This window comes from Ursus maritimus, unplaced genomic scaffold (genome assembly GCF_017311325.1).
Source record: "Ursus maritimus isolate PB19 unplaced genomic scaffold, ASM1731132v1 scaffold_27, whole genome shotgun sequence".
Taxonomy (NCBI): domain Eukaryota; kingdom Metazoa; phylum Chordata; class Mammalia; order Carnivora; family Ursidae; genus Ursus; species Ursus maritimus.
The window spans coordinates 9,334,120-9,347,236 of NW_024425230.1; the positions used below are offsets into that span (position 1 = coordinate 9,334,120).

Consider the following 13,117-nt stretch of genomic DNA (forward strand, 5'->3'; position numbering starts at 1 on the left):
AAACAGGAAATGTGCCCCATACTAAGAAGAAAAGTCAATCAATATAAAGAAACTCAGGAATGATAAAGTTAATGGAATTAACAGATGAGGGCATTAAAAAAATGATTATAAATAAGCTCTAAATGTTAAAACAGGTAAAGGAAAACAGTAACATTATGAGAAGAGAAATGGAAGAAATAAAACTTCCAGAGATAAAAAATAATTATCAGAAATAAAAAACACACTGGATGAGGTTAAGAACACATAATATATTACAGAAGAAAAGATCAGTGAACCTAGAAATATAATATTAACCATCCAAAAAGGAAAAAGAGAAAAAAAACAAAGTACAAGGGCTGAGACAATATCAAATGTATAAAATTCTCTCTCCCACCTCAAAAAACAAACAAACAAAAAAATTAAAAACACACACACACACAAAAAAAACCCAACCCTGGGGTGAGATATTTGAAGAAATAGTGCCAATATTTTTCCAAATTTGGTTTAAACAACAACAACAACAAAAGACACTCAATAAAACCTAAGAAGGATTTTCTCAAAGAAAACCATACTAAGGCACATCATAATCAAATGACTAAAACATAATCATTGAAAAAGTCTTAGACCAAAGAAAACAGAAAAATGACATGGGGGTTGGTGGGGGTGCAGAATAAGAAAAACAGCAGACTGTATTCAGGAACTATGCAGGCTATTTCAGAAATGATCTCACAATATATTACCAAAGATAAAGAGGGACATCTCAAGATACAGAACCCAATTCATCGAGAATATAGAAGAAAACTAAATATGCATGCACCGAATATTAGAGCTTCAAAATACATGAACCAAGAAGTGAAAGGAAAACAGACAAGTCCATAATTAAAGCTGAAGACTCCACACTCCTCTCTCAGCAATTACTGAAACAAACAGAAAATCAGAGGGATAAATTTTGAAAAACACTATCAACCAATTTGACCTAATTAACATTTTTAGAAAGTTCTACTCTACAACAGCACAATACACATTCTTTTTAAATGCCCACAAAACATTCACTAACACAGACAACATTCTACACTTTATAATAAATACACAAAATATGTTCTTGGACCACAACATAATTAAACTAAAAACACAGAGAAACAGGGTGCCTGGGTAGTTCAGTAGGTTAACCATCTGCCTTTGGCTCAGGTCATGTGCCCACCATCCCAGAATCAAGCCCCACGTCGGGCTTTCTGCTCAGTGTGGAGCCTACTTCTCCCTCTCCCCCTGCTATGTGCACTCTCGCTCTCTCTGTCAAATAAATACATAAAATCTTTAAAAAAAAAAAGAAAGAAAAAAGAAAAGAAACATAGAGAAACATATCTAAAAAATTAACCAAATATATGACAATTAAATAGATCAAAAAAAATCACAAATTTAAGAATTCTTTGAACTTTATGTAAATGAATACAAAACAAACTTTGTAAAATGCAGAAAAAGGAAAATTTTAATAATTGCTCCTTTAGAAAAAGAAGGAAAATCTCTAATACCAGAACAAGAGAGAGGATATCATTATAAATCCTTCAAACATTAAAAAGAGTAAGGGATTATAATATGCAACCTTATGCCAATAAATAAAGCAATTTACCTGAAATGGACAAATTTACTTGAAAGACACAAACAACTGAAGCTTATTCAAGAAGAATTACTATAAATCTGAATAGCCCAAATTAAAGAAATTGAGTTCATAGTTAAAACCTTCCCACAGGGACACCTGGGTGGCTCAGTCAGTTAAGTGTCTGCCTTCAGCTCAGGTCACGATCCCAGGGTCCTGGGATCAAGCCCCACATCAGGCTCCTTGCTCAGCCGGGAGCCTGCTTTCCCCTCTGCCTGCCACTTCCCCTGCTCGTTCTTTCTCCCTCTCTCTCTCTCTGTGTCAAATAAATAAAATCTTTAAAACATAAATATTAAAAACAAAACAAAACAAAACTTCCCACAGAGAAACTCCAAACCCAGAGGTCTTCATTAGTGAATTCTACCAAACAGTTAAAGAGACAGTAACACCAAATGCATGGAAACTTTTCCAGACGAGGAAATCTCTCCAACTCACTCTTTACCCAGATACGAAAACCAGACAAAACATTGTTAAAAAAACTACAAACCAATACCTACTATGAGCACAGATGAAAAAACGTTAGCTAGATTTTAGCAAATTGATCCAGCAACATATAAAGTGTAACAAGTCATGACCAAGTGGAGATTATCTCAGAAATACAAGATTCTTTAGTTTGATATTCAAAAAAGTCAACATAACTAACTACATTAATAGATAAGAGAGAAAAAAACATGTAATCATCTCAATAGATGCGGAAAAACTGATAAAAATTCAATACCCATTCACGATAAGAAAAAAAAAATTCTCAGCAAGCTATGAACAGAAGAGAACTTACTCTCGGAAAGGGTATCTGTTAAAAATCTATAGTTAACATCATACTTAGTGGTGAAAAGCTGAATGTTTTTGACCTAACATCAGGAGTAAGGGAAGAATGTCAGCTCACCACTTGTATTCAACATTGCACTGGGACTATTAGTGCAATAAAGCAAGCAAAAAAATAAAAGGATAAAAAAGTTAAGGGAATCTTTATTCACAGACAAGATGATGGTATACAAAGAACATCTGAAGGACTATAAAAAATGTCACTAGAACAGGGAGCCTGGGTGGAGCAGTGAGTTAAGCATCAATTCTTGGTTTCAGCTCAGGTCGTGGTCTCAGGGTCATGAGATGGAGTCCCACGTCTGGCTCCATACAGAGTCTCTCCCCCTCTGCCCCTCCCACTCATGCCCTCTTTCTGTCTCACTCTCTCTCTAAAATAAATACATCTTTTTAAAAAATGTTACTGGAACTAATAATAAGCTTGAATCACAAATTACAAAGTTTAATACAAAAATCAATTATAAGTTTACATACAAACAACTGAAAACTGATCTCCTTTACATTACCACCTACAATAACATAAAACGGAGATAAACATAACAAAATAGGTGTAATACATCTACACCGAAAACAAAACTCTAAGAAAAACTAAAGACAACTTAAACAGAGAGAGGTACCAAGTTCATGTATCAGAAGACTCAACACCCTTAGCAGGTCAATTCTCCCCAGTGTAGCCTCTAGGATAAAAGCATTCACAACTGAAATCTCATTAAGCTTTTTCGTAAAAACTGACAAGCTGATTCTAAAATACACAAAAAGAAATGGAAAGGATGCAGAGTAGAAAAACAACTTAGAAACAGAAGAACAAAGGTGGAGGATGTACGCTACCTGATTTTAAGACATACTACACAGCTACAGTAATCAAGACAGTGCCCTATTGTCATACATAAACAGATCAATAAAATGAAAAGTCCTAAAAAAGACCCACATATAATGGTCAGCTGATTTTCAACAAAGGTACCAAGGTAATTCAACAGGGAAAAAATATAATCTTCTCAAAATTGCTTCTGGAAAAATTTGATTTCCATATGCAAAGAAATAAACCTTGCCCTTACTTCATACCATATACAAAAATTAACTCAAAAGTGATCACAGACCTAAAATATAAGAGCCCACTGCAGTTCCAAGACACAAGGGAAAGGAAAAAAGGTAGAAAAAAATTTGCCCAATCTCTATACCAGCCTCCCCAATTTCTACCCCAACTTAGGGCAGAATTATAGGGAAAACTCCTAATCTGAAGCTCTTCAGTCAACACATGAATCTATTAAAAAGAAAAGCATTTCCCATCTAAGTACTCAGAGTAACTCCTAAGCAAGTAGTTATTAACTCAAGTACAACCCCCAGAGCCATAGAAGCCTGCCATGAAGAATAAGACACTGTATACAACCACAGACATAGAGCCTAGTGGAAGAAGCATCATAAAGGATTCCCTTAAGTTTAAACAGGACCCAAAATATAACAGCTGAAGTTATGCCCACAGCCATCCCTGAGGTTCACAGAAGGTGCAGAGTTCTGAACTATGGGCATCAAAATGGCTAAATTCCTACAGTGCTTTAACTCAAATCACTTAGTTTTGAACAGTTACTGGACAAAAGAAATGTCAATAAGATAAAAAGAAAAAATAAATATTCAAAGATTTACAGAACACTAACCAAGGTTTATATTTAAAAATGGGAATGAGACTCTTATTATTCCCATCCTGCCTGTGGTATACAAGTTCTGGACTGAAGGATACTTTGCTTCAACTGAAAAAATAATGCCTTTTCTCCTAGTTCCCCAAACTGAAAGATATCATAAAATGGGCTCTTCCTCTGTCAAGGTTTTAAAAGAAAAATATATAACCATAAGAAACCAGTAGCATGGGGTGCCTGAGTGGCTCAGTTCGTTAAGCATCCTTCTTGACTCTTGATTTTGGCTCAGATCATGATCCCAGCGTTGTGAGATAGAGCCCCACATCGGGCTCTGCACTGTACGTGAAGCCTGCTTAAGATTCTCTCTCTCCCTTTCCCTCTGCCCTTCCCCACTCCCTCCCTCCCTCTCTCTCTCACCTTCTCTCTCTCCCTCCCCTTCCCTCTCTCTCGAAAAAATAAAAAATTTAAAAATAAAAAATTTTAAAGAAGAAACTGGTATCAGAATAAAGTACTTTAACGAAGAACTCATTTTGTAAGTTCATAAATTTTTAATACCACTTAACACTCAAAAAAATTTACACTTTATGTTAAATAGAACTGTTCCTAAAACAAGTAAAAAAAACAAATGTCAAGTACCATTCCCGTTTTTTACTGATATAATCACAAGGCACAATCAATGATGTCTAATATTTAAAATGTTAATGTTAACTTAAAACACATCAAAAACTATCCCCTACTAACATTTTTCAAAATTTTATTATTTCAAAATATTCTGGTGTTAATATAATTAACTTCTCCATTTTGAATACAAGGAGAAAATCAGACAAAGTTTCAGTCACGAAAACTTTTGAAGAGGACTATACGTCTTACAAATTGGAACCATTAACCTAGACCATTTTAAGTTTTTAAGTCAAACAGCCTACTCCGGGGCTTTGCAAATATGGCGCCTATGATTTAAGGTGGCAAATTCAAGTTACAAACACAAGTCTACATTTTTAAGAAAATCTCTTAACTCTGTTTAATTTTTTTTCTTTGACCCTTCCTAAGGTATTTCAAGAAATATTTGTCCACTTCATCTTTCATCTGAAAATCTTTCTCAGCTTATATCTAACTCACGTCCTCAAATCTGCACTTTCTCCTCTAACACTTTATGTTACTGTCACAGTAAATATGGACTACTTACTTTAGATTTTTTTTCTTTTTTTAAAATAAAGGTAAATGATATGGAAGATGAAGTGAGAAAGATGAAAAAGTTAGGATTATCTTCGCAATATCAGACAAAATATACGAGAAACTGTCAGTATACAATAGAATGCACTTCAAGTGGACTTTACAAATTTCCTTAAATAATCTACACTAAACCCCAAAATAAACTCCAAGAAGACTACTACTATTCAGGCTCACAAGACAGTCTGATTTTTAAAAAAGAAAAAAAATTTCCATTGTTTACTTCATAACAAAGAAAAATGAAAAATGTCTTACTAGAAATGATGTTATCAGCAAAAAAGTGCACTTAATATGATCCTTGCAGAAAATTCTTTTTTGTTCCTTTTTCACAAAATGCAATTCCTAAAGAAAAAAAATATGAGATGGGTTAGTAAGTGTTCTTAACTCTACAACAGAATTACATACCTGTTTTGTCATTATAAATTCCAACTCTCAACACTATGCCTGACAGCTCCACAAATGCTTGCTGAATAATAGGGAAAAAAATTTTTTTAAGTCTTTTGTGGTATTTGCCTAATAAAAACATAATGTTAGCCAATGGAGAATTTCTAATGTCACTAACCTATTTTTTTTAGGAAGTATTACTTAAATGTTCAGTAATATTCTATATACTCCTAGATTCACAAATTGGCTTCCTAGGTCCCATCTTCCTACCCTCTACATCACGTGATATGTTTTACATTTAACGGGTCACACAGCCTACCGAATGTAGGTTTTGCTAAAATAACTGAAAGTATTCACTGTATTATGTTCTCATTTAGAAAAGAAAATTGTCAGAGAGTCAGTGATTTGCACTGCCATAAAATATGTCTGTATTCAAATACAATATGCACACTTGTAGCTTTCACTATCTTTTAAAGGTAACAATGAAATGAAAATAATGAACATAAGATCCCCAAAATGAACAAAACTGATGTCAATAATTCATAATAAAAAAAGAAACACTGGTGAATACTAACCAATGGATTAGTACCTAAAGAATAATCCAGTTTGCTTGGAATAGTACTAAGGCATTTAGGTAAAAAGGAAAGATGGTAAAAGCCCGGTAAAAGGTGGGGACCTTCCTCACCCAGATTGGCCAGGACCAATTACGACGTTAATCCAATAATTTAGAATTTTATGACTGGATAAGTGTACGAACTCCCAAGTAAAACTGCTACATCAAATAAAAATGGTAATTTCTCCATGTCTTTTGAATCTGATTCAGCAATATTAATTACTGTGATACTGTAATTTTATCTCTATTTCAAATGAACACCTTCTCTAGAGCAGGAAAAAAACACAAATTGCCAAATGTTCTTTTTGTATTAATGAATTAAGTATTAAAAGCCTGAACTTTAAGACATACATACACACAAATAAGCTTTTTTTGCAAGGTTAAAAAGAACTTGCCAATTTCAGTTTTTAATCTAATTATACTGAAATGTAGAAAAGAAAAAAGCTCCTTAAATACAGTTTCATACCAACTTCTAAAATCCAGTAATTCAAAGTGAAACTGTTTTTCATGGATTCTCAATCTAAACAAAACTCAAAATGTATTTTAACACCAGCTTTATGTCAGTGTCACAGAAGGAATTAAAGTTTAGCAATTTGACCCATGGTAAATAACCAATTACACACAAATTTGAAGGGCGCTTGGGTGGCTCAGTCAGTTAAGCTTCTGCCTTCAGCTAGAGTCATGATCCCAGGGTCCTGAGATCGAGTCCCACATCAGGCTCCTTGCTCAGCAGGGAGCCTGCTTCTCCCTCTGCCTGCTACTTCCCCTGCTTGTGCGTGCATTCTCTCTCTCTCTGACAAATAAATAAAATCTGAAAAAAAAAAATAAATGTGATACATCCTGGTATATTTTCTTACATCAAAAATTCATTCTTAGTTCTATAAATGAACTGTTATTGACAACTTGTGTTTTGTACATAGTTCTCAAATAATTTAGAAGAGAAAATATTTTAAAAATCAAATTCTTTTATAATAATCTACAGTGAAACATACTCTCACCTTCAAAATAAAACCAAAACTAAAATGTTAGTGCTACATCTAGTTATCATTAAATTTCACACATTAAATCTCCAAATCTCATTGCTTCTGTCCAGGCAAGAGCTAGACAACCTATACCTCCAATTGCTATTACTCCCAAATCTGATCCCAACCAACCTCCTAGCCAGCTCCCTCTACTTTTTTTGTGAGAGAGAGAGAGCGAGCGAGCTCGTGTGCATATGAGCAANNNNCCGGGGGGGGGGGGGCACAGAATCCTAAGCAGGCTCCATACCCCGCATGGAACCCAACGTGGGCTGATTCCAGGACCCTGAGATCATGACCTGAGCCAAAATCCAGAGTCGGACACCCAACCAAGTCACCCAGTCCCTCTACTTCTTATCAACCTATATCGTCATTAACCTAGACAACAAGCCATTGACCAAACTGTCAAGTTCTATAATTTTGTTCAAGTTTTTACCTATGCTGGAAACAATGTTCCCCCATCTCTTAAACAATCTTCCCCAGTTCAATGGCACCTTCTGTGACAGTAACCTCAGGAATACTCTTACCATCACAATCACTTTGGGGTGGTGGGGGGAGGCTGTAAAATTATACTTAGTTTTGTAAGTATGAGTCTCCTCTATACTTTATGCTTTTTTTTTTTTTGAGAAAGAACTTTGTTCATTTTTATAGTCCCAATATCTAGTTAATATCTGGAATAGAATTCAATATAGTCCATTCAGAAAATATTTACTGAGTATCCAATGTATTCCAGACACTTTTCTAGGTGCTAGGGATAAGTCCCTATATCTATGACTGACCCCATGGAGCTTACATGCTAGTGGGGGATACCTACATCACACAATGAATGAGGAACATGTAATATATACAGTAGTTACACAAAGTCCTAATATAAAAAAAATAGAGCAAGGAAGTAAGTACTATCATAGAGGATTAAGATTTGAGAAAGACCTAATGAGATGATAATAATAAGAGCAACTGTAACAACAGCATTTTATCATATGCTAACCAGTATCCTGTTTTACATGCATCAACAAAGGTAAAGCCAACAATAATCTCACTATTATTCTCAAAAGGAAAATGAAATACTAAAACGGTACCTGCCAAGGTCACATAGCTAAGTTAGTAAAGTGGTGAAGCCAGGATTCGAACCCAGGCATGCTTTTAACAGCTATGCACTACCACAGTTCAGTTCATGTTTGTTTTTTTTTTAATATTTTATATATTTATTTGAGAGAGAGAGAGAGAGAAGGGGAGAGATAGCATGAGCAGGGGAAGAGGCAGAGGGAGGGAGAAGGAGAGGAAGAAGCAGACTCCCTGCTGAGCGGGAGGCTCAATCCCAGGACTCCAAGAACATGACATGAGCCCTGAGCCAAAGAGCCAACTGACCAAGCCATTCGGGTGCCCCCAGTTCATGCTTTTGTTAATGAATTAAATATGTGAAAAACTGAATGCATACTAAAGCAATGGATTCAAAAGACAGAAAAGCAAATCTCAGTCTCAGAAGACTGATACATTTAAGCAGCTTCAGTACATCAATACCTATATATGATAGATACCCTGACAAATAACAGGTGAGTGCCTGCTGTGAACAAAAATGATAAACACTGATAATTTCTCAATAACTTTTAAAATAAGTTTTAAGTTTCTATATGACAATTACCAGAACTAAAAAATTACACACGGCAATATCACAAAAATCACAGGGCTAGGTCATTTAAAAAAAAAAAAAAGTTTTAAAGAAGTACTCTGAAACAAATGAAAACACTGAAAATGCTATCATTTCAATAAAGTTAAATGTAAAATATCACAGTTTATACTGTGGCACAAGGTACTATCAACTTCCAATTTTCCATATTAACAAGGGTTAAATGAAATGACTGAGATTCGAACTCCTCTTTTCAAATATCTCAACTACATTTTAGGAAGCAAATAGATAACACCTAATACAACTGCTGATGATAACTGAAGACCTGAATAACCCAAGATAATTTGCTCCCTAATGCCTTCTCTTGCTATATTAGCTTGTTAATTATGTGCTTCATCAGTGAATGCCAATAAATGAGAAAGCAAAATGAAACAAAGTGCTCCTGACATGGTATTAACATTTCTAGTTTCAAGTCTTAAGAGCCTAAAATCCTAAGCATCTCCTCAAGTCTTGATTTAAAAAAGAATATATATATATATATACACACATATATATATATAAAATTATGAAGAAAATTTCTGCTTTATGTCTGAACTTACCAAATTTCACGGGATACCTCTGCCCTGAGCATAATGCAGTGTCAAAGAAAAGAGGTTTCTATATGAAAACAGCTTTTAAAATCAATCCAGATTAAGGGAAAAATTAAACATGCAAAAACCAAAAAACAAACAAAAACCGTCTATAAACACAATAAATGGTGCATATTTCCTCAAACATTAATTTCATTTTGTAATCAAAACTTAGGCTTACCAGCAATGGTGTTTTTAATTCAAGGGAGGGTCAGCTCTCACACATGGGCATCAAACTACTCATGCCTTAAAAAGATTTTTGGTACCAACCATGATGTAGTAACTAAGTACCAGACATGCTCCCCCAATGAACTCAACTAGAAAACTGATCAGATATATAAAGCTCTAATTTAAAAACACTGGACACCAAGCAGCTGAGCACTGTGATACCTGAGAAAAAAAGTGTCCCCTACACACTCTGTATGCAGAGTCCAGAGGGCAATGCAGGAATGGGAAGCCAAGCAGAATATGATGCACTCAGTGATTAAAAGAGACAGACACTAAAATTTAGGGAGGCTGAGGTAATGGGAATTTGTACAGCAGAGGAGCAGAGAAGATGGAGCTCAAGAAGAGAAAGCATTCCTGAATCTGTTGAGGTTTCTAGAGTAGTTCTGCCCAAAAGAAACAACATGAACCCGAAATGTAATTTTAAATTTTCTAACCACATTTTAAAGGAAAATGAAGCAGGTAAAACTAATTTTAACATAATTCATTTAACCCAATATGCTCAAAATATTATCATTTCAGGATATAACTGATGTAAAAAACAGGTATTTACATTCTTTTTTCCATAATAAGTTTCTGACATTTGGTGTGTTTTATACTTACAGCACATTTAAATTCAAACTAACCACAATTCAAGCTCTCAATAGCCACAATGTGGCTAACTGCTACCATATACTTGACAATGCAGTTTCTTAAATATAAAACTGTGTGTGAGTTAAGTGAAACTCTATAAGGCCAGGCAAGGAATAACGATCAAGCAGGCTCAAAAGTTTCGAGATTACGTAGATTGGGGGGGGGGGGAATGTGCAACTTTCAAACAAAAAGGAGAAAGACCTCATTGAAACCTGGGGAAATCAGTAGAAACTGAATCAGAATCATCACTTAGTAGCTGTGCTAAACTAGTTCTAGAGTAAAGGCTACATTAGACTTGCCAAAACAAAGTTTAAAAACAAGCCTCAAAAAGTTCAAACAGATCTACGAGAAATGTAACACCCTGCCAAAACAAAATTAAAATCTCTCCAGAAGAAATCAACAAAATCCAGACAACAGTGTGAGGAATGTCCAAGAGTCAATCAAAACATACCAAACATAAGAAAATGGAGAAATGTGTGACCCATACCAGGGGGAAAATCTGACAAAAGAAACAGACTCAGAACCAAGAGAGATGATGTATCTAAAGACATAAACTTTAAAATATTACAAATATGTTAGAGGATTTAAAGAAAAACAAAAACAAAAGACAGTTATTTTGAAAAGAATGAATGGGGGCACCTGGGTGGCTCAGTCGGTTAAGTGTCTGCCTTCGGCTCAGGTCATGATCCCAGGGTCCTGGGATGGAGCCCTGTGTTGGGCTCCCTGCTCAGTTGGGAGTCTGCTTCTCCCTCTTCCACTGCCCCTCCCCCCACTTGTGCACACGTGCACACTCACTCTCTCTCTCCCTTTCAATTAAATAAAAATCTTATTAAAAAAATAATGTATTTTTTAATATGAGAAATGTAGTATCTCAGAGAATCAAGTGGATAGACCTAGCAACAGATTAAAACAGTGGGGCGGGGGGGAGATCCCTAACTTGAAGATATAAAAATAGAAAGAAAAAAAAAAAAAAAGAAAAGCGTATCAAGGACCTGTGAGAATATCAAGGGCAGTCTAAAAATGGTATAACTGGAGTCCTGGAAAGATGAGGAGACAGAAAAAATATCTGAAGAAATAAGGACCAAAGAATTTCCAGATCTAACAAAAACTAAACCCATATATTCAAGAGACTCAATGAACAAAAAACAGGTTAAGCACAAAGAATTCACACCAAGTCATATAATTAATAATCAAACTACTGAAATCCAATAATATAGAGAAAGTCAAAGCAGCCAAAGTTGGGGAAAAGACACATTACACAGAGGAACAAAGATAAGAATTACCAGGCTCCTTGTCAAAAATAATACAAACAAGTTTAAAGCAAAGAAACAAAGCCTTTGAAGTGCTACAAACAAAAAAACCTGCAAAGCAAAATCTACAAAGAGCAATAAAACCCTTCACAGAAGAAGGGGAAATAAAGACATTTTCAAACAAACAAAAGCTGAGAATCTATGACTAGCACGTCTGCACTACAAAAACATTGAAAGAAGTTCTTCAGGAAGAAAAAGGATAGAATTGTACAAGAGTGAACCCTCATGTAAACTACAAACTTTGTTAATAAAAATTTACCAATATTGGTTCACCAACTGTAACATGTATATCACACAATTAACAATGCAAATTGTTAAATAATAGTGGACACTGGGGGCCAAAGTGAGAGGGAGAACAGGGANNNNAAGAGAAGAATATATGGAAGTCTGTACTTTCTGCTCAATTTTTCTGTAAACCTAAAACTGTTCTAAGAAACAAGCCTATCAGTTAAGAAATAGCAGAAACTTCTACACAAAGGAAGAACAACAATGGTAAATATGTGAGTTTACCACCTATTTTCTTACCTTTAATTTTAAAAAGATAATCTGATTGTGTAAAGCAAAAGTGGCAATAACATATAATAACCTGTAGAACAAAATCACAAAAACAGCAAAAAGAAGAAGAGGGAAAAAACTGAAAATACACTGTGGTAAGGATCATTCATTATTCACAAAGTGATGATAGCAGACTGTGATAAGTTCAAGATGCATACTGTAAAACCCTAGAGCAACTACTAAAAAAGAAAAGAAACTAATAAAACTAATAAGCCAAGAAAAGAAGTAAAATGGAATGCTAAAAAATAAGCAACCTCCCAGAAAAGAAAAAGGAAACACAAAACAGGTAGAAATTATTTAAAAAAAAACAAAAAAAAACATAAAAAATGGTAGACTTAAATTCAATTAAATGAACAATTATGTTAAATATATATGGTGTAAATGTTCCAATTAAAGGTACAGACTATCAGACTAGATTAGAAGCAGATACTGTCAGACTGGATAAAGTTATGTACCCCACTTTAAATATAATGATATAGATAGATTAAACATGAAATAGAAAAGGATATACCATACAAGCATTAATCATAAGAAAGCCGGAATGTCTGTATTAATATCAGACAAAGTACATCACAAGAGAAGAAATATTACCGGGTATAAAGGAACATAAATCATAATGCTTAAAGTGTCACTTTATCAGAAATACAAAATAATCCTAAATGTTTATGCAGCCAATAACAGAGTTTCAAAACATGCAAAACAAATAATGACAAAACTAAAAGGAGAAATAAATTTACAATTATAGCTAGAGAATTCTACAGTCTCTCACAATAATCAGTAAAACAAGCAGACAGAAAATCAGTAAAGATATA

General features: G+C 34.5%; 1 protein-coding gene across 10 annotated transcripts in view; it reads right to left on the reverse strand.

Moving 5' to 3' along the window:
• Window positions 1–13,117, reverse strand: part of MEF2A (myocyte enhancer factor 2A) — a 164,948-nt gene that overhangs the window by 126,495 nt on the left and 25,336 nt on the right. For 9 of the 10 annotated variants that reach the window (XM_040642706.1, XM_040642703.1, XM_040642708.1 and 6 more), the window contains exon 2: window positions 5,566–5,652. The exons of the other annotated variant lie outside the window; for it this stretch is intronic. The gene's annotated coding sequence lies outside the window, so the exon portion shown is untranslated. The remainder of the gene's footprint in view (window positions 1–5,565; window positions 5,653–13,117) is intronic. 10 annotated transcript variants of the gene reach the window in all.